We start from the raw sequence: 25502 nt of genomic DNA, 5'->3' as shown, positions 1-25502 counted from the left end.
AAAGGAGGAATCCATAGATTGCCAGGCTCAGGGACATGCTTTATATGGGAAAAAACCAAGATACCTCTGATTCTTAGAAGTTAGGCAGGAATATTTTCAGTCTCCTCAGTTAAGATTTAAACACATAAAGGGGACAGGGGAGGATCACAAATGTATGTCTAACCTACTTGCAGTCTGAAAATATACAAAGCAGCTTTAAAAAAAATGAGTACCCAGAACAGTTTGGCTCCAGAGCACAGAACTCTGCAAGCTAATTCGGGGGATGACAACATTAACCTGCAGGAAACTCTAAAGTGGATTAACCCTTGCACAGAAATTAGCTCAGTTAAAACCAGCTTAAGTACCTCAACGCTCACTCTCCTGTAGTCCATCCACCCTGGAGAATACCCTAAACGCTTCACCCAGCAGAGGTGGCAGCAAGCACTCTGCCCAGAATAGCTACAAAACGGAGAGGGGGTTTCTCAAGCAGGGTTAATATGTTACTGTTGAAGCAGCGTTAGCAAAAACCATCAATTCCGCACAGAAAGCAAAGTGAAGCACAAGCAGAGGGGAGCAAGTGCTGCTGGCCTGAGAGACCATTCTGCTCTGGAGGAGCCGTACCATATGGGGCAGGCAGCTAGGTCCGACTACGAAAAAAAGCGTTTCACAGAAACTTTTGAAACCAATTGCCCAGTGTTTCCTCTGCATCAGCTTATTCTAAGTGAAGACCTTTAATATATTGACCAAAGGTGCAAACAAAAACATTAAAAATAGTCCCTCTGAAGTCCGTTGTCGCGCCAGCTGCCTGGGCTCCCTGTCCGTACTGTATGTGCTGTCCCAGATCCCCCACGATCTGTTCAGAAAACTCCTTCCCCTTCCATACCGGTGCAAATACCTCTTCAGCTGAGCTGAGCTTCTTTACAGTCCAGAGCTGAACATCAGCACTTTGGCAAGCCCAGGATGTGGCCAATCTGAGCCAATAATGTATAGTCCTAAAACCAGTACAAGCTCCCAGCCAGCACTGGTGTACGGGTAAAACTGTGCTCAGGAACCGGCCCAGCAGCGGACACTCCCTCAGCCTCACATGAAATGCTGTGTATATCCAAAGAAGTTCAGATAGTGCAACCCACCACCAGTAACTCCTCTCTGCACACAGCAGTAAATCCATATAGGTGTTCTTTTTTTCTTGTAAATACTCTGTCTCAGTGTATTTAAAGCTGTGAATTCGTGAAGTTAATAGCTTTTGACTTCAATCCATAGGCAGTACAGAATAAATTTCCTAACTACATCTATAAAAATTTGTTTGCCCTCACCAAAAGAAATAATAATAATAATAATAATAATAATAATAATAAGCTGAGTACAACCACAATAACACACATTTATTTATAATGAAGTCAGGACACCCAAACAAGAGAGGTTTGCAGCAAGATTTTTTGTTAAGTATAAACTCCAGTTCCCTTCATTTTCAGTCTTCCTGCCACGGTTAACAATTATTACATTTCTGGCCAAAGCTCCTCTGAAGGAGAACAAGAGCTGGAACTGCCAGCACAGAGGCTTAGATAGCTGGTTAATAAATTAGTAGTAGCAACCTATCAGGATATACCAGTTCACATTCTTCCTTTTCCCCACAGAAACGTCTTCTTCGTGAAGGAATTTCTTTGAGAGGTCACTGCTAGAGAAGAGAGTGGACACAGCTATCTGCAAGGAAACGGCTATTCCATGTTCCAAGAATTAATCTGGATAATTTGCACAGACTTCTGTAAATGAATGGTAGTTACATTTTTTAAGAATAATAAATCCTCTATACAGAACTCTTCTGCCACGTTGCTGCACTTTATGTGATTTGAAAATAATCTAGTTCTTGTCCTCGTGGAAGCCTATCAAGAGATCCATGTAAAACATGCAAATGAAAAGAAAAAAAGCCTAAATAAGCTTTTCACAATCTAAATTTTAAGTTTAGATAGAAGAAGACTGAGAGTCGGTGAAGTATCCAAAACCTAATGCCAAATTTTTGGCTGCAGAAAAGAACCCATTCTTGTTATAAAAGAATGTTTATTCATATGCATTATTATTGCCTATTAAATATTCTTCATTTTTTTCAGGACTTTACAGCTGCCAGTGCAGGTAAATAGTACTATAACTTCTATTTCTCCTTAAGAGAGTTATCCGAACCAAAAAAATATTTCTGCAGAGCATCACCAAATATGATATACTCTTCAACTATGATATATAAATGGAAATTTCTAACTTCAGACTGTAAAAATATGCTCAAAAGTAATAATGGTGGTACAAATGAAAATCAGCTGGAAGAAAAAAGAAGTTCTATGCTTTGACTAATCTCCTTAGCCAAGCAAGGCAAGGCGCTTATCAAACCAAGTTTTAGTGATCAACTCTCCAGATTAAAAATGCACCTTTCTGTTAAATTTAAATGCTCCTATGTTCTTCTATACAATTTTTTGCTATGTATAGGAGAGAAAATTGAGGAAGTTTTATTTCACTGAGATCCAAATTCATCTCACTAACTGCAGGAATTTCTCTGGGGTGCCTAATTAGGAGGCCCATCAACAAAGGTTGCCTGTATAAGTCAATGCTAAAAGACAGCTTTAAAGGATAATTCAGTTTTGCTACTCTAAAATTGCCTCTTCTCATGGGCTATAGAACAGGGCTCCTAATCTCAGCTGGGTATTACGGTTAGTTGAAATTAATTCTGGCCCCAGTCCCTAGGGTTCTTTCAGTAAAAGAGTTTTCCTTTCTTCTCTTCATTCTCAAAAAACATTTCTACTCACAAACCCAAAAAACACATAGGAAAGATGCTGCTGTCTTTCGCTTGTCCTGCAGGCTTCTGGCAACCTATGAAAAATACCACTCTCACTGGTGCCGTGGCTTCACAGAGTCATAACCATTGCCGCTGCCTTAGACTGCGTTCAATGTTCCTGGCAGACATTTCTAGCTAGCTTTCTGGAACTTCAAATTCACCCCATTTCTAAGTCACTGCAATCCCCAGGAAGGATCTTCAATAGTCTAAGGTGGAATAAAATGAACAATGACATGGCTCCCCACTGCAAACCTCCAGTGTTTTTGAACACAGATGGAAAAAGTAAAACAAAGCCTGCAGTAACTCTCTGCATCCGCGACCCAGGAATCAGCCCACTCTGGAGTTCTGAGGACGGCCAGGATACACGACCCTCACAAACGTACTCTGCTCCTTAAGTAACCTGCTTGTGAATTTGACATGGGTTGAACCATGAAACAGAAAAAATTATCAGATCCCTGTATTTATATAGCTTCTTCTCAGGATACACTTTACCACAGTCAAGGGACACGGCCTTGCAGAACCCCATTCCAGCTCCATGAGCTCAGCCAAGTTCAGTATTCTTTCAATAAACCAGGTGAAAAAAAAAAAGCAGGCTAGTGACGTGCCAACAAAGTAAGGGTCATTTAGGAATGCTAAATGAGAATATTCAGCTGTCTAGGGTTTGGATGGGGGTAGGGGAGAGACAATACTATATTTCCCCACGCTCCTTCCCTTGAGAGACTAATTTTTTTTCCCAAAAAGATGCTTTGCTAAGGAAAAAACAATGATTTCTCATCATTCAATACTGCTCTATATGATATATGAAAAGCTAAAGGGAAGAAACATAGAAGGTCGTTTAGCTTGGTTTTACAGTGAAAATTCATGTCTGTGTACTCTGGAAAGGCTGCAGCGACTGAAAAATTTATGAAATTATGATGTGAGAAAAAAGAAACAGAAAGCAGAAAACCCTACAGAAATAGAGATTGTGTTGTCTAGTGTCCTTCAGCCAAGATTTTCAAGAATGACTAATGATTTTGGCTGTTACGATGCCTGAATCGCCTTTGTGGGGATTCATTTCCAGAAAGTGCCTAGTATCTTTCCTCTGAAAATCACGCCTCTTAAAACTGTATATAGTTAGGAAACCAAAAAAGGAGGCATGGAAAGCTTTCTTTAAATTTGGAATATTTTTTAAACACCCACTTAACTACAATGTCCAAAAACACACTTGGAAAAAATAATGTCATTGTTAAGGGGTTGGATTATCTGCTATATAGTTACAGTATTGCAATATATGCCCCTGAGATATTCAAGCAGCTCATGAGAAAAACTAGGGATGAAAATGTATTATCTGAGACATGTAAAGTTTAAAAATAGGCAAAAAAAACGCCTCCAGACATTTTCTCTTTGCTATACCAAGACTGACACTTTTAAAGTATTTTGTACATTTGCTAGACATTTAATTTACCACATTAGTAATTAGCCATACTTTGAACTATTTCAAAAGAGTGTTTTTGCAGAAATTAGTGGAATTTTTTCCAAATGTAGACACTCTCCTCCAGTTATAGATACACACCTTGAAATCATACATGAAGTCTGCAGAAATGGATAGATCTGATTTGCATTTAAGAGTTCGTATAACTATCAGGCCAAACGGGACTACACAGATAACTGCAATGAAGCATGTGCTTGGCTGTCTTTATAGGATTAGGACCTTACCTTCACTTATATTCAGATATTCAGATGTCCTAATATCTGAACAGTTAGTGCAATCCCCTTGAAAATACACCCCAGCACACAGAGTTATTATATGGTACAGGATACCATTTCTTAGTTTGCAAGTTCACCAGGAATTTACAAATTCCCAGCAAATTACCAGACACAAACAGCTGCACGCGAGATTAAATCCCCTGCCTCCAGCAGTTTTGTAAAAGTTTTGCATGATATATGTTCATTACACAAAGCTAAGTGCCCACCAATCAAACTGTTATGAATGCCCCCAAACTGGTTATCTCTTTAGAAGATAAAGTGTGCTGTTTATATAACTTATTAAAAATTGCACCCTCGCATTCCTTTTTCAGATAAAAAGTGTGAGGGCACTGCTTTATCACTTTAACTATGTGTTTCTTTGAACATATTTGTGCTTTAAAGTAAACACCAATGCTAGTTTTTTTACGACTACTAAAATCAAAACACATCTTTCCAAACTAATCTGTACGATGGCTGGGAAGAGCCTTTGATTCAGTACCGTAATTATAAACAGGCACTTAAGACAGACATACTAAAAGAGCATCAGTCATTTAAAATCAAATTAACAGTTTGATTAATCAAACACCAGACTGTCAAGTCAGATAACATACCTGATAGCTTTGTTCACTTACCAAGGAGGGTTTCCACTTTAAGCACCACCAGATTTCATCAGCACAACAAAATTTACTCGAGCAGAAAATTTTGGTTTCCTTTAAATGTGCTCTATAGTATTACTAGGAAAATTCTCACGACAAGCCAAATTCTGCTTCACTTTCATGTGGTCACGCGGCAGGAATTGAGAGACTTTGCAGATATATTTCCTGCCTCTTTGAGGCCCACTTTTCAGGCAGCAAAGTGCAGTGGGATTCCGAAGGATGTACATGAATAGAATCAGGTCATTCTTATGAGGTATACCAAAGTGGTAGAAAAATAGTTTATTGACTTATTTCTGAAACTTTGTGATTATTTACTAAAATAAGTATGAAAGACTGGCACATAGCATATGATACATTGCATGCATTTTCACAGCTGAATCCTCATCCCCTCCGTTAGAGTGTTTTCTCTTCCTAGTATGCGACACAGAGTCTGAAGATCAGTCTTCTCTACAAAATTTGGAAGGACCCTTTGCATTAAAGATGATGTAACTGCTGCCATGATGTCAAAAACAGAAAATGGAAAAGGTCACGCTATGTCACTACTCCCTCAGAGTAACAAAATGCACAGACTGTGGCTAAAACAGCCACACATCCGTAGAACCATTATAGAAAACACCAGCCCTGTGCCACAAAAGCAGGGTATTCCACTGTGCTACTGGGATCACCCAAAATCGAGACAGCGTGACTGAAGAATTGTCTTCTGAAGTGAAGTAACTCATCATTGATCCACTGCAAGAACAACACATGGTGGCACGTCTGGCAGGAGGTGTCTCCAGATACGTTATATTTGATTTGTGAAGAAAAAATATGTTAGTTAGTACACAAAAAAGGCATACACTTCAATTGACCAGAAAGGTCTCAAACAAAAAGAGAGAGAAAGCCCCCTTTCTTCTGCAATAACCTGATGCTGGATGGAGACAGTCCGGCAAAGATTCTGCATACTCCAGAATCAAAGTCTTTGATCCCTTGGCCTTCACAGATAGCCTGAAAACATCTATGAAGGTAAAGCTAGAGAGAGTGTTTCTCATTGTATCGGTTCACCCACTATTATTAGACACTGAGAGATTGCACCTATGACAACCACTGAGTTGTGAAGCAGCATCAAGAAGCAGATGTGTGCTTCTGGGGATAGGCCCGTTTTCAAAAGAATGATTGTAAATGCACGTCCTTCGCAATGTCTGATCCAGAGCCCATTTCCAGCATGGCAAGGAAGGATAAAATGGAAGTATGCCAAGTATACCAACATAAAACCTCTAAATTCATAGCAGACAATTAAAATGAATGGGAACAGGGACCAATTCCAGATTAAACTGCAGCAAAGGAAAAACTTGAAGGAAGAAAACCCACCACCTCACACACCAAAGATCTTTTTGTCATGATTCAGTATGCAGCCTGCATAATATCAATGGATATATAACCAAAGAAAAAATCAAAAATGCCTCTTGTAAATGGTGTTTTGAAAAACTGATAAATTCTTGGCTTCATTCCACCACTGTTTTTGATACTCGTTCGTTTATGATTACAATTCAAACTTTAAATGTTCTATGCTTTCAGCCTAAAATACATGTTATTTCCTAGTTGCATTCTAAATGACAGTTCTTTCAGGAAGGTTTCTGCCCATGGGGTGATTTAGGGGCTGAAGAGTCTAATTCCACTTCATGCATTTTAATGTTCAATGCTGCCCATTGATAAGCTTTGACTATTGAATGTGAGAGACCTAAAAAGTGCAGAAAGTAATTGGCCAGTGGGATAGTCCCTCCCACATTAGAAGAAAAACCTCTACAACAGTGTAAAAAAAAAAAAAAGGGGGTAAGAGAAAAACCGAAAAACCTTAACCCACTGCTTAAGTCTGTTAAGAGCGAAACAGAGATCACGGGTTATAGGAAAGATAAAGGCTTATGGTAAAAGCATTTATCTTGCTTACATTGGCATAAAGACAAAAGGTTTCAAAGAAAATGTATATGGTTTTTGCCAATGCATTACAGTATTTCTGCTAAAAAGAATTTCCAGCACAGGTCAAAATCCAATGATATATGAACCACAATGTCTTCTGAGGTTTGGATCAAGTATTCCCTGAAAATTATGGCTGCTTATCTAATCTCTGAAGCGTCCTTTCTTCCCTTTCCCTCCACAGTCTCAATCTCTCCCTCCACAGCCTCATCACAATTTACTACTACTCATAACAGTCCTTTTCACTGTTCTTAAAATATCACGTGTAAATCCCACCAAAGCCTTTTCTTTTCTTCTTCTAACTGCAAATATCAGTCTGATGGCTGTTTCAGATATCAAATCTCAGGAAGAGAGAAGTGGTGATGCATCGCAACAGCAAGATTCAAATCCTGTACCTGGTGGACTGAGTTCTTCTTTCATATCCACAGACATTTCCTCAGGATTTAATGAACTAGAACTCACCACCTCCATCCCACAACCCCACTGCAAAGATATGCCCTAGAGATCTATTGTATATACTCTATACAAAAAAAATCACCTCTATATTTGCACAAATGTATAGGCAATTTGGTCCTTAATTTTTTTCTTCAAACCCATTACACCTGCAATTGATACCATTTGCTGTTGGTGTTCCTTAATGTGAAGAAGTGACTTCTTTTTGAAGCAAATGCTCTGTCTTCAGGCTAGATGGATCATCAGATAATGATGACTAATGTTGGCTATGTATTGTTTCACCTTTAATCCTCATTGATATTAACGGAGGCCCAGTTTTCAAAATGGGGCACCTAATAGCAGGCAACAACCTGTTCACTTCATGTTTGAAATATCTACCATAGTGATCTAAGAATATTTTAGATCAAATAAAATTAGATCAGGTACTTCTCTCTGGAAAAAACAATTTTAACAAAACTCAAAGTTTTCACCAATTTTAATGAAATCTTAGGTTAAAATTTCTAATGAACAATTTCTGGTTTGTTTTTTTTTTTTTAATTTGCATTTTATTTCTACTTCCTCACTTCATTTATTTTATACCATTGCCTTAAAATACTGATATGTAGCATGCTTCAATATTAACAATTCAAAATTACTTAAGGATCAGGTAAAAACAATTCAATATTTTTAAAATGAAATTTCTCAGAATTCTCATTGCATGGAAAACTTCGAGTTTTGCTCCAAGTTAGAAAAAAAAGAGAAGGCTTCAACACGTTTTATGCTGGACAACAGAAAAATGTCTTTTTCAACCAGCAATACAATATCTAATTTAGGAATCTAATTTTAATGGCCTTACATGAAAATGAAAACGTTTAAGATAGATATTGGCCTCATTTTCAGAAAAACTCAGAAACACAAAATAATGATCAATGCTCAGGACTGAATTTTTAAACACTTGGATTCCTTATTTTTCTTCCCTTTTTGTATAAAAAAGAAACTACCAAACAAACAAAACCTTTCCCAACAGCACAGTCCCAGCAACAGGCCATGAGGAATCATTCTCTTCCACATCCTAATGGGCATTTGTCACTGACACCCCATCAGTCTTGGCACTCATAAGGAAATCTCGGTATAAAGGCAAAAAGGGAACTAATCCCTTTAACTTTAGCATCTTGACCACATGAAGATTCAGACCAACCTATTTTGTCATCCCTGCTCCAGAATACCCTCCTGTGCAGACACAATATCCCAGAACAACACAAGAAAACTGCATTGTAAAATAACAATTTTGCTCATAGACTAACAAATTTTATTTTATAACAGAATCCCTACGTAGGAAGCTATGCTAGAATAACTGCAATAAAATGGCTTGTTTTCCTATACGTTGGTCATTCAGTTTACCCAAATTCCACAGAGAAAGGTCACTTTTAAGTGGTGTGCAAGCAAATCATTACCTGCACCAACACGTGCATGGCCATTAGCAACAGTAGTACGTGACTCAGTTTTTAGCCTCATATTTTGCCCAATGTCTAAATTCACTTAAAAAAATAAAAAAGATAAATATTTATCACATTTCATAACTTTTCTGAATCATATTGGCTTAAAGTACAAGCATCTGAAGTGAACAAAGGAAGGGGGAAGTTCAGACAACTGGGGAAGTTCAGACAACTGGGGAAGTTCATGTCCCTCATTTGCTGTAGACAAAGATTACTCTTGAAGTCTGTTGAAGATTCAGATAAAACTAATTCAGACTGAATTAGTTCAGTCTCTTGCTCCCAAGCAACCAATCAATAAAACAGGGTTTTAAAAATATCAGAAAGACAGCGAACTGCTCCAGAAGGCTGTCTCAGCTGAAATCTACGCTAAAGCTTCGTTTGCCTTAATCTGGCATATATAACATATAGGTATGTCATCTGGCACACCAATGTATATATTCCTCACTATTCACAAGAATTTGTCAGAGTCTGGACCATTTCCTTCATAAATCTTAGTGGTGCAATAAAGAGAAGCCTTTCACAGTATGTCACTGTGATTCTAATTCCATTAACAACTTCATTTCAACAGAAACTGTGGCCCTCCAGACATGTGCTCCTGAGACTGCAGGATTTTCTTTTCCCCTTTGCATTAGTTTTAAATACAGGCTCATACAACTGCACAAAATAATAGCACTCAAAGGAAAAAAGAAAAAACTGTTATAGAAGGAGTTGTAATCAGCAAAATTCCAGAAAAGGGGGGGAAGTGGAATTATTTTAATAGCTTTTTCATATTGGTACTTCTGTATCTTTAGAACAAACATTTATGGAAATTAAATCAAGACTTTCTCAGACTTCCTGCTTCCTTTGCAACATTCTCTCCTTTTTTTGGTCTACGTACTGCAGAACAGCTTTAGCTCCCTCTTCGCTTGCCACCTTTAGATCATGCTATCCAAAGGGCATTTGAAAGAGAGCTGCACCTAATTCGGTCAGCCCAGCAGTACCAAACCTCATGGGATAAGAAGCTCTTCCCACAGCAAATAAACCGTGACATAGTATTCTTTATTTTTTTAATTATAGCTCTCAGGCACTAATCAAAGGACAGCCAGGTCATCTCTGTGAGAAGTTACACTGTTGTAACATTGTTTTAAACATCTGAAAGGTCAATACCAATAAAAATACATGTTCATAGTGAAAAGTTCCCTTATTTGACATCAGCTGCCCAACACACCTTGCTTCTGTCCAAACACTACCCAGTCTAAAACCAGAGACTGGAAACAGCTTAACTACTGGCTCGACAAGTACGATGGTATTCACCCCTTTTTTTCCGCTTTTTGCCTGCTGCAATGTGAATAGCTGTGGTTAAAGTAGCACTTGACCGTGCTCGCTTGGTGTCAAATCTGAATTCACTTGCCCCCTCCCAGGGCAGTTTTCCCTGGCTGAGGGCTTGAGGAAGGCGACTTGACAGACAGTGTCGAATTCAAACCAATTTTCTTGTATACTCACCAAGAGACAATAATCCAGGGCCAAGCCTACTTTCCTGACAGCAGACATTTAGGAAAGAGGGTGTATTACTTAAACAAAGGAATGAATTATTTATTCCATTCCTTGCAAAACTCTAACTTACACTTTTACAGCCTTACATAAACATCTCTGATCTGGAAAGAGAAGGTGCATCTCAAGCAGACTGCATAACCTTCCAGAAAAACCAGCTCCTACCACCTCAGCTTAAAATATTGGTCACGCGTGCGATGCAGCAACATCTAAAGACCCCAATTAAACTTGGGACTCCTTGTGCTAGGTGCTTCAACCATAAATGCTAGGGGATATTGCTACCAATAATGTACTATTAAAAAAAAAAAAAAACAACAAACAAATAACAAAAAAAAAAGAGACAAGGAGAATGAGAAAATATGTTTATTTACAGATTGTTACTGTAAAACTGAGGCGCACACATATCAGGCTATGCTGGAAGGGTGTAGAGAGTTAAGTATAACACCCATCAAGGTATCTCATGTTGCTGAACCACAAGGTAACAATTTCTTTGTTCCTCCAAATCCTTTAGGAATATGGAAACATATGTAATTTACTTCTTCTGAGTAGGACTGTATATCCAGTGGATTTTCATATTTTTGGACAGCACAACATTCCTTGAAATGACTCCAAACCTGAATAACAGTGTTTTAAAATTAACTCCAGGCGCAGTTTCATTCATCCTCAGTTGTTCTTCAGCCCTGGAAGAGGCTGGAGATCAAAACCACCCGCGATCACGTGTATTCTTACATAAAAGTGGCCGTGCTGGGTCAGACCAAAGGTCCATTGAGTTCGATATCCTGGCTCCGAGGGCAGCCAGTAGCAGATGCCTCAGGAAAAGTATCAGAGCAGGGCAAGCACGTGGTGATCCCTCCCCTGGTACCCCTCCAGCATCCTGCTGTTTCAGGGCTTCCTGAGCCAGAGGTTCTGACAGCGGTTTCATAGGCTGAATTACAGGATTCAAACCCCCAGCCCTTTACTTCGTGTAACAATGGGAGAAAGAAATGTTTTTCGGCTAATTAATTCATGTGATAAGCAAGATCTGGGTTTTTAGCCTCAACACAATTTAAGTGCTCCTGCTGCAAAACTACATTTGTTTAGGCACATTTCCATGTCACATATCTAGACACGAATTCCATCGATCTTCTCATTTCATTTGCTGTTTGAAGCTGCAAAGAATCCACAGTTTGTCCATAACAGATGCCAAAAGCCTAGAAACTTATTACACGCTGCTCACAGTGTGGGTTCAGATACATTATCAGCATAAAAAGAAAAAGGCAAATTAGGCCACAGTAGGAGAACACATTTTTAATATTACAGTCTGCAGCTTGCATCTCTAATTTAATGCTGCTGTTTCCCAAAGTTATGCTGCATCATTCTGGGTTGCTGAACTGAAGGGATGACAGTGAGCTAAATTTTTACAAGCAACTGGGCAATGCAGATAGTCAGTGCACTTGATGGATTCCAGAGAAACCTTCAGGGCCAAAGTAAATCAGACATTTTCAAAGAATTCTTTAGGCATTCATATTGACGGAAATTAGGTATGAATATGTTCGGTGTACCAAACTTGGGAAAAAGGGAGATTTTAGTGAATTCTTCAAAAAAAGCAGAAAGGAAAAACACTCAGTACCTGTAAGCAAAATGCATATACACCCTCTTTAAGACATAAATGCTCAGTCCTGTTGGTTAAATACACATACCACACACAAACTTCACATAAATTATCATCTCAAGAAATCATTGCTTACCGAGAGGATTATCTGTGCCATTATGGCTTCTCTCTGGAGCTGATAGAGAGTTATCTTTTACATCATATCTGCTGTTTACTCCAGCTACAGCAGAAATCTTGAAAGCAGATATCAAAGAATAGCAAAGAAATACAGTCAGCAAGGAAAAATAAGTTGCAGAACTTGTAGTTTCATGATGCATCATCCCAAGATTCTGGTCATCTGGGGCAACTATGTTTTGTTTAATTTAAAGTTTCCTTTATGAAGAATCTCCCATCTAAGGATTAGATAACCGATATTGAAGGATACCTCAGAGATAATGAAAGTTTATGTTGTGTTATTTTTATGAAGCTATAGACTTTTCTGAAGGAAGAAAAAATATCAGACAGCTCATGTGTGTGGAAAGTTTTGACCTGGTCTAGCGCCTCTTGACTTTAGCCTAAATAGAAATCTTTAATATTAGACGGGTTCAATTTCAACAGTTACAGTACCCTGAGATTTTGCAATACTGTTCAGAGATGGGCTTATCAGAGTTTACCTGCTAAAATTACTGCCAAAGGAAGATGAGTTCCTGCCTTGAGCATTTACTTTGCTAATATTCAGAGGATGCACCACAAAACCAGTCACCAATGAACACCGCGTCTGCTCTGGCTGCTAGCTACCAAGTGGCGGGCACGGTAGAAAACGATTCAGAATTGTAATTAATCTCATGATTATTCAGCCAGCATTTCATTTAAGATGCTTACAGCAGTTCATTTTATGTTGTCCAAAATAAGCAGTCTGCTACCATTAGACATTTCCCTCATTCAAACTAAAGAATTCACAGTACAGGATGATTTCAAAAGCACTACATAACAGTCAATTTTCATGTCAGCATATTGTTATCAAAAGATGTCAAAAAAACTAGCTGCTCTTCGTGGTGGATGTTCAACATGTTTGGGCCTCTTCTGCATTTCTTGGCTTGCTCCGTGCAATGAACAGTTTGAGACCTTTTGGTATCTATTATAATCCAAAGTATTGTGTTACTTGAGCAAACAAATTAAACACAGCAATTAACTGGGAAGAAGGTGTCTGTGATTCTTGATATCCTGAAGTAGAATTAAGTTAGCACTAGCACTCACGTATTGAACATATTATTACTAGTAGATTCAGCAACATTGCAGGGCCTCAGAGCCTTTAAATTAAATTTACATGGCCAATTTTTAAATAGTGCTATAGTGCTAAGTAGTCTGTAGTGTTTGAGATATGAGTGGTTTGCTGGACTGAATCATCAGACAAGCTTTTAATTGACATTTTTATCATTATTTTTTTAGGAAATCATGATAAAAAAATATAGATATATACATATATATTGTGTGTATACACATATACAAAAAAAAAAGTATAAGAAGATAGGAAATGTTTAAAGATATCAGGCCCATCTGTCTCTCTCACTTAGGAAGAAATCAGGATCAATCCTTGGAAACACTAGATGTGAGAAAAAAAAAATCTAGTTATTTCAGGCCCAAACTAATCTATGAGAAGAACTTCCTAATAAGTGTATTTTACAGATATCAGCCTGAAACCCAGCAAAGCTGGTGAGCTCTGAGTGACAGAGAAAATAGTGGGACAGTGAACTGACAGGGTTCAGCAACCACTGCCAGACAAAAAGTTCTGTAAATTAATTAGTAAAAGTAACAAACCTTCTACGCAGCCTCCATAGACTCCAGACTGAACTGAAACAATCTCTGCAACTACCAGACTCCTTTTCCCCACTTCAGTAGCCTTACAAATCAAGAGAATAGGCAACAGCACACTTGACTCGTAAGAAGATAAAATTGGCCAAAGAAGGTTGGGCTGAAAGTTTACCTCGTACCAGAAGGTGGACAGCACAGGATACTTCAGGAAAGACTATAGAAACAAAACAAGAATTTCCTTCATGGTACCTTTCCAGTTCTGGCAACTTGCCATTTAGAGATAGCCTGACCCGAAAGCTATATCCACCCACTCCTTTAAGTTTAGCAGCTCATCATAAACTTTTATTAAATTACTTATAAATATGTTTAGTAGTTCAGGTTGTACTGTAGACTCTATGGGACAACACACTGACAATCTGTAATTTTTTCTACCCCCTGTTTTTAATCTTTAACTAGTTATTACTCTATAAGACGGCAACGCATTTTAACGCTATTCATTCCTTTAATAAGGAGGCTGATTAGAAAATAAATGCCACACTGTAGCTAATAATTTTAACATTTGAGTTCTAGAACTCCCGCAATGGCACTGTGAGTCCTGGGACACAATTCATCTTGTCCTGCTGATCTGCCGTTTGCACTTCTGAGTAGTATCTTGTTGCTGTACTGATGGCCAAGCTGGTTTTAGGAAAAGGTTCTTTTTTACATTTTTTCTTTGATAGGTGGTACACTTTTACTCTCAGCCTCTTTAATCATTTTACCCTGTTGGCTACTCTTTTAAATTTCTTTTCAAGAAGCTTTCTCATTTTTATGTGTTTTCCCTTTTTGAAGTTAAATATTACTGCAGTGGGTTTTTTTCCTTCCACGGGACACAAACTTTGAATTTGTCTTGATCAGTTCAGCCTGACAAGTAGTAACATCTTGAACTACACCGTGTGCCATCTTGAGGATTTATTCAGACATCCCTTCTCCTTTTTTTTGATTTTTGACTCATCACTAATAGAGGAAAACTTTCTAGAAAATACCAAAGACAGTACTTCCTAGTGGCAAAATTGCAAGCCTGAACAGCTTCTGATGCATTAGAGAAATTCCTGTGCCACTGAGTCAACATCTGTGAGTATAAGATTGTCACAAAGCACAAATCATAGGTTGCTGATGAATGAAGTTCATAAACATCTTCCATACTATCGCGCAATATTTTTTAATGTACAAAAAACCAAGAATTGTTTAAACTGCTTGCTTGTAAACATGAGTTTGCTGAATAATACTAAAATTTCCTCATATTTTATATAAAACTGCTGTTACGTTATTCTATCATACTTAATATTTTGAGTATGTATGTAATGATAGTCAAGTTAAATGCAGCTTCATATTCAACTTCCAAGAAAGTCCTCAGAGGCTGGTTATTTTACAAGGTAGCAACTAGAATCTCAAGAGAACTAAACAAAACAGAAGACTTGCCTACAGGTGAAACTTTCACTGCCACAGCTTTGTTAAAAGTAAGAAAGAATTTTGGTGGAACAATAAAAATCCTGGCGTAACTGAAGTGGTATCACTCGCCCAAAAAAATCTCTTTTTCATGAATTGACCACTCAAAATAAGCTCTGGCAAAATGGTTCTCATTTGCAGCTGTAATTATGGAATTTGCAGTCTTAATTATGGAAATTTGTAAGCATAACACAACCAGTAAACCTTGCACAGACAAATACAGCCTTAGCCACATCCATAAAACAGCAGTTAGCAGTACCGTGTTTCCTAAACACAAGGAGAGCAAAGGCTAATACTGGTTTAGCACCACGTCCGAGGCCCTATGTGCACGAAAACAAGCGTGATGTCATCTGTATTGCAATGACCACTACTGCAAATTGATTTTGAGACAATCTGGAAAGACTAATTTTAAAAATCAAAGGCAACTTCGTTTTCAGAAATGTGCGGTGTTTTAATTTAATTTATTTAATGTTAGAACTTACATTGTCTGGAACAGACCTACATTTGTGTGTCTAAAGCAACAAAATAAATAAACAACTACAGCAGTCCGGGTGTTATTTAGTTCATACTAAATCCCCCACCTTAGGATGTGTAAATGACATGTAGGACTGCAATAAAAATACTGACCACATGTTTCTGCTAAACTGGTTATCAGTAAAAGTTACCAGGGTTGATATTTAAAGGCTAGATTTTCAGGAAAACCCTAGCCCAGTGGACAGACTTTCAAAAGAACTTTGTCCCCTTTTTGGCACTGAAATGTATTAATTGGATTTCCAAGGACTCGGTCCTACAAGGCATCAGGCATTCTGGCTCTGCCCTGGCTCTGGCTGAAGCACTTCAGGATATGTTTAAGTACATAAATGGTCCCACTGAGGTCATGGGGCAATTTACACACTTAAAATACCTTACACGATCTCTTGTGCTGCTGACTCAGGTACAGAGTTTTCAGTACCTCACAGGAGAGACCCCAAAAGTAGTGGTGAGGCCTGGGCACATTCAAAAATCTGCCAAAAGTACTAAGGTTTGGTTAAATCAAGGAAAGTTTGTTTCCCATTTGTCTGAGAGTTTGGCAGTAGTTTGGGCCTTGCTCACTTGCTCCTATATGGAGGAGAAAAGACCACGTATGAAGTCCTGTTTCATTGAACAAAAAGAAAAAAAACAATAGCAAAGGTGAATATAATTATTTTGAAATCTAAGTCTGACCTTCCATTAAGTACCATACATCTAAGCTCTGCAAACACCTCCCCGTTCCCTGTTGCCATCTCTGCGTCTCTTTATTCATTTAACTTTCCATTCACTGATGTCACTCATCCATGGACACCTGCAAACCAGCTGAACTGGCAAGCATTTCCTTTGAAATGTCTTACAGCACTGGTTTTAGTTCGTGTTTAGCTTTTCCACAGTCTTGGACATTGGTTTCTTATTGTTTCCGCCATTGCCAGATAAAGGCAGAGGTCACTGTCCTTCCCCTTCATCTCAAGTGAAAAGTGATTATTGCTGGTGAAGAGCAGCTGGGCAGATGCCACCTTTAATAAACACGAAATAAAATGCTGCATGGAAATTGCCCTAAGGGCTGCCATAGCACCAGCACAACTGGATCTGTGATCACCCAACAGATTAGAGATGGAAGCCATGACTGCCAACCCGAGTTGTCCGCTCCTACGCTACACTACACAATCATACTCCTTCCCTCAAGCCTCCATGGCCACAGTAATTCTGCAGCTATGGGACTACTCTTGCATTGCTCCCCCATATGCATAAGCCATATGAGCCATACCATCTGGCTTTACGGCTTACATTAGTAGCACTGTAACAGCATTTGCAACTGCTTCTGTGGGACCTTTGCTTTTGTTTCTATGAAGCCTGACAGCCTCCCGCTGCATCTCCTCTCTAATGGACAGTGAGCACTGGTCAGGGATGCCAAGAAGATAATGTCAGTTCCAGCATTACATCTGATGGCATCTTTCTGCTGCCATGTGCAAAATTTCACACAGCCTTTTATCCCTAGCCTGTGCTTTTACACACATACATATACAGCTGTTAAAATTGCCAGCATTCTTCACCAAAAGGATGTTAACTCCTATGAATTTATCACTTTTACAGAAAGCTTTTTGGATAAAGGGAATTAAAGCTGTTCTTTAAAATGACGCACATTCCTATTATGTGTAGTAAACATCACACTGAAAGGGGAAAAAAAAAAAAAGAGAAAAAAAGAGCATTCCATGCAGTCAGCAGCTGTCAAGCATCAAAGATTTTATTTCAACATTATGTCAAAAATCATGATGCTTTAAGGCTCGTCAAAACACGAGAACATCTCCAAGGCAGATGTCTTGACTCTTGAGGCTGTTGAATGGTTGGATTATAAAAAAGTTACCAAAAAAAAAAAAGCACCCACCCACGCATCTAAATTTTTTAAGAAAAAAAAAGCACCCATACGAAACACAACAATAACAGTTACCCTTATTTTTGGCTACCTTTCTAATTTGTCATCTGCATCTACTATATCTAGCACTGCTTTTCTCAGCTGCTAAGGCCCTTTCGAAGTGTCTTGGGATACTCTCTTGGTTCTGATTCCACTTGCTCTCCAGCCCTAAGCAATTGTTAATGCTTTTTAGTGACATTTTTTCCTCCTTTGTCTTTGTGTAGGTCATACAGATTGTTATATATGTTAAAATATACATGAATAGACTCTGCAAGAACATATCCGGCTAAGAATAAAAAAATCATATAGGTAACAACAAAAAAAAAAAGAATTGGTGTTTAATTTAACTTTGGTCTAAGCTAACATGTTACCAAGCATACTGCTTCACAGAATCTGTGCTCTAAAACTAAATAGTGGAAAAAATAATGTTTTCCATAAGTCACTGAGATTCAAATAGGTGAATTCCTCAATTCCAGTGGCTTTAACTTGAAATGGCTAAAAAAGCCAGTAGCAGAAATGTTAAAGATATAAAAGATGTATTAATTGCATAAAGACGAATAAAACCAGATCATATTGGATTTATGAACCAAATTACATCAAAACAGCTTATTAACTTCAAGGTTCTAGGGGAAATAGCCATTGACACGAACTATAGCAGCAACAGATATCTAGGCTCTCAGAAAGCCTCTGACAATTTTTCACTTGATGGATTAGTGCATACGGTATTAAATATAAGCTGCCCTAAGGAAAATTTTGAGACTGGATAAGGAAAATTATAAGACTAAATAATTGGTTTATAGACAGAAAGCAGAAGATCAGAATTTAAAGTATGCATTCACCATAACATGGCAAGAATTGTTTTGCATGGGATTTATATTAGATAGCTATTTTTAATATTTTGATTAACAATTTACACCAAAGAATTAAAAGATGAAATCCGTCTGTTGCCATTGGCATCAGAGATTAGCAGCATGTTAAAATCCGAAGAAATATTTACATTTTGATTAAAATGTGAGGTCAAGGTGATGTAGGAATTTTAAGTTCCACGTGTAGAATGATGCGCCCGGAAATGGTAATTCCTTAATTAAGTACAGGTCAAATAACAGGAAAACAGTGTAATGGAGAATGTGATCTAATTAGGTATGGTCACAGTTTTTACATTCACTGTCTAACACAAAGCAGAAATTTAAACGTATCTTGCTTTTCTCAGAAAGGTTCTTTTGTAAGAGAGAAATCCTCATGGAAACCCACAGGAGTTTCCCCACTAATTTCAATGGGTCAGGGTTTCACCAGAAGCGTCTCCCATTGTTGCCTCTATCTAAATAAAGATGGAAAATGTCACATGGGTAAGTGGGGAGGTTAAATGCAACAGGAAAGCTTCTCCACATGAGCGAAAAATGGAACAAGTGCGGATGGGGTGGGTAAATTTACCCTGATGAATTTCCCTGACTAACTTAAGGACTTACTTTCTGTAAATTAACCACAGTCAGATGCATCAGACGCAAATGGACCTGTCTGAAATTACTTAACAAATGTCTCCTGTAAATATACATTACACTCTAGGAAAGCTGACTTTCCTAACATGCTTCTGGCTCACACCTACCTCTTTCCTTTGTGTGTAGAAATGAACAGCTATCACCTTCTGGATTGTTTCCAGAAGGTCAATAGATGATTTAGGTGAGTTTCACAGGTTTTGTACTGAAGATGCTCTCTCCTTGAGCCTTGAAGATAAAAATGCACAGAAGGTCATTGAATTATGATCGGGTTTTTTAATTGCACTGGAGCTGGTGATGAAAGCCATATCCCTACTTATTGGGGAGGAGGGGAACTTGGAGAGGGAGGGAGGGGTCATCTTTGAAGGATATCACCTTGAGGTATATCAAAAGACAAAAAAAGCATTTTGTACAAAAAGACAACAGATTTCCTCAGAAGATACAGCTCACTGCTACCTTACAGCATGGTGTTCCAGAGCTAGCATAGGAACAGCAGTCCCCAGGTCACTATCACCCGTTCTTCATGCCAAGTTAGAGCATTTTGTTTGAATGAGGTTTCCAGCTTGCAAATTCTGTCAGATTTAGGTATGGAATCAAAAAAGTCTCTGCCTCAACTTCCATCCCTCCTACAGTAGGGATAGAAGTTTCATGAAATCACTCAGCCACCACAACTCACCGTCCAGCACATTTATGTAAAACTGCAACCAAGTTCAGGGCACTGCCTTTGTCTTTCGCTTCTTTCCTGAATCAACTCTCCGGGTTTCCTCTTGCCTGCCTGTGTCTTAGGTTCTTTCCTCTGCATTTCTTTATCTACAAGAACTTCCTTTCACATGTACTTTCATTCTCCTCACACACATTTGAGATACCACATACTAACTACGAGTTTAATTGGAACTGAAAAACCACGGAATTTTGGAGACGACGCTACGATGAAATTGAAAGCAGGGCAGAAATCATTGCTTTGGTGATATTCAAACTACACAGCATTTTTTTTTTCTTAAAAATTATGAAGAGAACTGTAGAAAATAAAACTACAGTAGAAGACCTGAAAAATTTCATGGTGTCCTAGAGGCTACATAAATATACCAGTCAGAACATAAGTCTGAAACCCTTCTTCTGTGCAGATGGAGGTCTTAGTGATTTGTCGCACAGCATTTAACTGAGGTGCTTAAATAAGTAGCCTCTCATCTCAGGAGTCTTCTGCTATCACAGAGAGACACAGACATACATTAGACATGCTGATTGGCCTTCTCGGTAATCCTGATCCACAGGCGTCTACTTGCAGAGAGAGGACAAAACAGAATATCCTTAGCAGTGGTACCTCAGTCTAGCGCTAGAATTAGCTGTGATAAACCCAGGTTATAGCATTTTGCCTAAAACACCTACTAGCAAGCATTGTAACTTCAGGAAAAGATTAATGTTAACATGACTGACTCCCTTAGAGCCTGTTTATGCTTCATCTGGGATTAAAAGAGCATATGAATTTTAAGTGGCTATTATGAACAACTAGGTATAACTGAGAGCATAGGGAGATGTTTGGAATAAATATATGGGCACACACAATTATTCAGAAAGAATTCTGGAGTGGCTATTCTTGACTAGCTCAATATAAAGTCAAGCCCTCAGTCAAAATGGTTTGCTAGGTCAGGAGGACATAAAGATGGACACGGTTCTTAACAGAGAAACCCTGTATTGCAGACTATCAGCCTTGGTCAGTTGACTTGCCCTCTGGAGGTGCTCGTCTATCATTAGGAGTTACCTACAATCTCATCTTGTATGCTTTGGCAAAATATATAAAGTTAAATGAAATAAATTGTGGTCTTATCAGTCTCACAAGAGTCTGGTGCAACTGGGAAGGGAAAAAAATCCAAATTAGTATTTTTAATTATTTGAGACAATCTCAAAGTTAATTTATCCTACTCTTGCTTCAACAGAAACATTAGTTGTTCCATATATAATTCAACCTCTGCTTGACATCCCACCCAAAAACTAGTATGAACAGGCCACTAAGCCGCCTCATTCAAGGAGAAAGAACACGTGGTCATGGGAGGAAATTCCTTGACACTTCTGAAATCTACACAAACATCTGAAAAAAGGACAAAACTGGAAGTATTGTTACAGATGATCTATTCTTAGATTATGAACAAAGAAAATAATACAAAAATTGATTAAAATAAACTGGCAGAGCAAGGATAAGATAGCACTGTGAACAGAGGAATAATGAATTTCCAGGAAGAAGTGGCAAAATTGTTACTAGTGTATGTAAGCACAAAAGTGGATAACATGAGCGATGCTAAGTACATTTGAGGATTATACATAAATTCATCATCCTCAAAAGCCATTTTGCCTTTCTGGGACTCACTGGGGGTTTTGTATTTGTCATACATTTCCACTGCATACTGGCTGTGAACTACTCTGGGCTTCTTTCATTCTTCACCACAAGGTCTAACTGTGATGTTCACCTTGCTTTGAGCAGGGGTTTGGACTAGTAGAATGCCAAAAGTCCCTTCTAACCTAAATTATTAGAATAATAGAATCGTCTAGGCTGGATCTGATGATCCAATCTAGATCATCAAGTCCAACCAGCAACCTAACACTGACAAAAACTATCATCAAACCATATTGCTAAGCACAATTTCACAAATCGATCAAGTTGGGAAGTTTATCTTACCTCCCCAAAAATTAAAAGCTCCGTGGACAACACTCTATATTTGGTTAATATAATGCAGTGCCCCACTGAAGCCAACGTTTTCAATAAAGTACAATGGCCCTCATACATCCATTGCCCAGGAGCTACAACCAGACCCATAAGAATGCTAACCATGGCTGTGAAAAGAAAAAACCCGCGGTAGACATGGAGTCATCTACAGGACAAAGCTTCCTACCTAATGCTCTGTCTCAGAGACAGAAGTTTTTGTAAGCACTTTGTTTCTCAATAAAGGCCAGATAATCCCTCATGTGATACTGCATTATTCTGTTTTGGTACAAAAAGGCCTCAGGTAATCAATTCCAGATCACCTATTCTTCTCATGGAAAAATAGTTATGAATAGTTGCTGTTACCTGTAAACAGCCAATGGTCATTATTAAAGGCTAATCATAATTAAACTCTGTACATGTGTGTAATTTCTCTGCTCTTTTTCACTTTTAATATCAGACACTTTGTGTAAAATGTATTCTGGCTGGCAAAACCAAACCTCTTTTGCAAGAAAGAATAAAATATTAACAAAAATATTAAAAATATTAACAAAAATATATACATTTTAATGCTGATCCCATTATGTAACAGCTCTTACAATGTGTTCCTAGAATCATCTGGCTTAGGAAAAAGTTCAGTCTGTAGGATTTCAAAGGTATCTAAATCCAAGCTTCCTGCAGCATAATTTCACTAATCCTACACCACCCCTGACAGATAAGCATCTTGTTGAGTCTTGCATATTCCAGTGATACTGGTTACAAAACAGCCCTTGGCAGCCTTTGCTATTGCGTAATTGCTCCTACGAGGGCTGAGCTGCCTTTGTAGAGATTGAAACTTGGCAAATATCCTCTTTTTTGAGGAGTCACAAAAATAAAATCTAAATTTGGGATCCATTTTTCTTATAACTAAAACCGAATCTTACCAGCCATTAAAAAGCCCGGCTACCTTAGGTTGGTGTGCTTCATATTTTGAACACATGGAAGATTTTTGCTGTGAAGTTGCTCTGTTCTCCCACTATACCTTTATTTCTGAAAGCAGGCCATTCTTGGCTCTTTTCTACTCCTGTCCTCCCTTCATAGCTCCTCCATACAAAAAGCAGATCCATGGTTGAACCCTCAACCTGACCATGAATTCAAAATTAGAAGGGACAAATTTGCCTATTCATATTTCTCACCACCGCCGTGAAAGCTTTTTGATTGTTCTTAAAATAAGGGGGTTTTCCCTCCTGCTAAAGTTTACGGCTATTCATTACTGTTGTTTTTTTATGAAGCAGTAGGAATAATTGATGATGGTAATCCACAGATATCCCTTTGAATGCTCACAGACATGATCAGGTGTATTTCATTACATATCTTCAGATTTCAGCATGCAGTGACAGCATCTATAACATTTGATTAGCTCAGTGCATATTATTTAATTTTCTACTATCAAAGCAATAAACACCCCTCAGACTAGAAAGGGACAGTGCCATCCACAGCAACTTTCGTACAACATGCACTCATTCAGATTAAATGACAGGGTACAACTGATGAGTGATTTGAATTAACAACACTCTCAGGAGGCAGAAGAAGCTACTGCCCCCTAGAACCTGTCTTCCTGCTATGAAATATATTCCAGTTTAACCCATAACTTTAATAAGACTTATTTACCTGACTGCTGGAAACGTTTGATTAGTGTTAGGAATGATTAAATTACGACGTTCATAGAAACTATGTTTACCCCTCCGGAATATTAAAAACATCCAATGAAGGCTCAGCTGCTATTTGCAATTTGTAGATTGTGAGTGAATAAGTGTTTCAAAGCATTATGTTGGTGAACCTCAGTGAGCATCATTAAGATGATTCAATTAAAAAAATGTTGAAATTATGCCCTCCTCCACTTTAAAGAAAATCAAGTTTAAGGCATTATTTTGGTGATTTGGGTTTTTTCCTCCCCCATTTGATCAAATCCTTGGTCAAGGAGCTTACTTTCTAAGTTAAAAAGCAGCACAGAGCTTGCAAGCAGAGAACTATGTTAATATTTAACTTGGACTAGAAGAATTCCTCGTGTGTTGGTGGAATCTGTGCACAGTGATTAGAAGAGTTGGTACTGACAATACATCTACCTGGAGTAAGGCCTCAGAAAACTTTGTTGTATTGACCAGGCAGCATTTTGCAATTAAAACCTCTGCTTTTCCAGTTTGAGCTAATAGTTCTGGCAGCTGACAAAAATGAAGCATTTCTGGTAAATGCTTTTTACTTGCTTTTTATTACTCACAAACATTTAAGAAGTTAATTTTCATTTGACGAGGCTGAATTTCTCTCTGCTTCTTGTCTACTTAATGCGCAGTGATGCTGTTGTTCTAATGGTGCACAACCTGTATGATATGATGTCCATATCAATGTCAATTATATGTGAGGGAAACTGAAGCAGAAGTAAAAACAAAATGTTGGGTTTGTTTTTTTTTGAAGAATCTACAAGGTACTTATCAAATTCCACAGAGGTAGTGGGACTAGCATATTTTTGCAAAACGTATTCTTTAAAAACCTTCTGAGTCCTTGACTCAGTAACAAAAAAAGGTGGGAGTTAAGCATTACCTGAAACCTTACCAGGATGACCCAGTTCTCTGTTCTATTGTGAGTCATCATGACCAATTCCCATGTCGTGGTACAAAGCTACATCCTGCTTTTTCACAGAATTCAAATATGTTCCTGCTCTCAATAAAATCAATAAAGCTTTTATGTTCATGGCAAGAAACAGAAGTCTGCCCTACGTCACCATGCTTCAACATACCTATCTATAAATAAACATCCAGCAAGCTAAAGAATTCAATTAAGTTTTCATTTCTCTCAGTCAACTGCAGATCACAGAGGAAGCTCCAATGACAGCAAAGACAGATGATGAAAACCTGATCAATTGCTATCACTGCAATTTAGATAAAAAGTCACTCACTTTTCAGCTCTGCTTGGTGCCCAGAAGAGATTAGATTAAAACTAAATCAAGACGAAAAAAAAAAATCTAAACAACAGCCAAAGAAAACCTTTTCCAGCTCTTGTAAGTGTCCTCAGTTAATCCTACCATGTAAAGTCAGGGTACTAGCAATAGCTAAAAGCAAATTCCAGAAAGCTTTTGAAAGTTATCAGTACTGAGCCTTCAGAGAAAAACAGCATGAAAAATTAAACTAAAAAGATGTCCCCCTCTATAGTGGATTTTGGACTATATTAGAGAACTATCTAGAACATGACTGGGGCAAACATTACAGATTTTTGTGTCTGCGTTACCCACTACTCTGTACGGCCGTGCCGTGTGTAATTCCAAGAAGCTCTGGTGTTATTCAATTGTTACAAAGTCACTGCAGAAATTTGCTAAGATATGTCTATCACACCCCAATTTATTTCAGCTTTGCAAAATGTAGATCAAGCACTGAGATGCGGGATCAGCAACTGATACTTTAATTTA

At 38.2% G+C, this 25502-nt stretch overlaps 1 long non-coding RNA gene across 2 annotated transcripts in view; it reads right to left on the bottom strand.

Moving 5' to 3' along the window:
• Positions 1-25502, bottom strand: part of LOC128905946 (uncharacterized) — a 111211-nt gene that overhangs the window by 58543 nt on the left and 27166 nt on the right. The gene's annotated exons all lie outside the window — the stretch shown is intronic.

Source organism: Rissa tridactyla, chromosome 2, assembly GCF_028500815.1.
Source record: "Rissa tridactyla isolate bRisTri1 chromosome 2, bRisTri1.patW.cur.20221130, whole genome shotgun sequence".
Lineage (NCBI taxonomy): Eukaryota > Metazoa > Chordata > Aves > Charadriiformes > Laridae > Rissa > Rissa tridactyla.
The sequence above is the reverse complement of the archived record's forward strand: the minus strand, read 5'-3'. Positions and strand labels throughout refer to the sequence as shown.